The 1,541-nt window shown below is 40.6% G+C and overlaps 1 non-coding gene across 1 annotated transcript; it reads right to left on the reverse strand.

Annotated features, from left to right (window-relative positions):
• Window positions 1–655: 655 nt before the first annotated feature.
• On the reverse strand, window positions 656–738 carry trnal-cag. The gene has a single exon. It is a non-coding gene; the product is annotated as a tRNA-Leu (tRNA).
• Window positions 739–1,541: the final 803 nt, after the last annotated feature.

A 1,541-nucleotide genomic window follows, 5' to 3' on the forward strand; every position in this document is an offset into this window, starting at 1 on the left:
GGGAAACTCTTTCACAGCACTTTGATCCCGAAGTTACTTTTTCGTAACAGGTTCGGAGAACTTACGCATAAGGTTCGGAGAAGTAGGGTAGCAGGTCAGGAGACTGAGGTTCAGGTTAGGAAAACGGTTAGGGTTCGTGGAAATTCTCTCCTAGCCTGCAACGAAAATAACTTTTTATCGAAGTGCAGTGAAAAGAGTCTCGACAAATGTCAGGTACATTTTCTATCTTGAGTTATTCAACCATAAAAACGACTCAGTAGGCCTAGTCTATGTAGACTGTGTAGTCTATGTAGACTAGGCATAAGTGAAGAGCAATAGCAATACATTGAAATGGATAGATGCATCTTAAAGCAGTAGTAGGATGAAGTTTCCTCTAGATCAGTTTTGCATGTACCCCATTGATGGTTAAAATTAGGATTAGGGGGAGGGAAAGTTGATCCTAGATCTGTACCTAGGTCAATTTCACCCCTAAAATGTGAAAAGTTACCATTTGTTGCACTTTAGTGCCCTCACGTGGATAACAGTTCCAACATAATTTTATACCTAATTATTTAGCATTGCATTAAATGGACATTTAAAATAACTTACTTATAGCCAAGGTTATAAACATAGTTGCATTTCTTATCTGAAACTGATTCAGTCACAAAAAAAATACTGTCAGAAGTGGGATTCGAACCCACGCCTCCAGGGGAGACTGCGACCTGAACGCAGCGCCTTAGACCGCTCGGCCATCCTGACACATGCTATTGAGACGTACATCTCCATATTTAAAGATTTAAAAACAACAGAACAAAGCCAAACAAGAAAGTTCATGCAATGCGAACATCATATGGTTTTGTTTCATTAAACTTGCATGGTTTCGAAACTGCTAGATTTTTTATCACACCAGGTGCAGACGCTTTTTCACCTTACCCCAATCTCTCTGCCGCAACGGACAAATTCAAAATCGATTACTTTTGGCAACGAGCAAAAGAAAACGGGAGGAAGCTCCAGCAGCTGTGGCAAAGATTTTATAATTAACACATTGTTTGTTTATAACTACCTAGCTCATTGTTCTATACGTGTCTGTGGCGTAGCTAAGGGGCTCGTTTGAGTTGTAAGGCTAAAGCAACCTACTGTAACGTTAGAGGAAGGACGGGGGAAACGCATCTGCAACAGCCGAAAGTCGGACACTAAAATGGGTTTTCCAACAGCAAGACTCAGACCAATGTGGCTGAGTTGGCATTGTTTATAAAAGTGTTTCTTTATAATGTCGAAATAAACATGTCTCCAACTCCCATACCAGACACACACGAACTGAAATCACATGTGTGTACATTGTAGCCTACAATCAATTGAGAGAGTGAAACACTGAAAGAGACCCTAATATCACATTAATTAGTACATATCCACTGTATACATAATTGCGGCAGTTGGTTCCTGTTTTTCAGTCATGTTGTTGGTCACTTCTTCTTCTCTGGTAATTATGGCGATCAGCAGACAAAAGTTAAAGGTGCATGCTGCCACCTACTGTACGGGTTGCGGAAAAGGGAGAAGAAGAA

The sequence above is a fragment of the Oncorhynchus gorbuscha genome, linkage group LG17 (assembly GCF_021184085.1).
Source record: "Oncorhynchus gorbuscha isolate QuinsamMale2020 ecotype Even-year linkage group LG17, OgorEven_v1.0, whole genome shotgun sequence".
In the NCBI taxonomy this organism is placed as follows: Eukaryota; Metazoa; Chordata; class Actinopteri; order Salmoniformes; family Salmonidae; genus Oncorhynchus; species Oncorhynchus gorbuscha.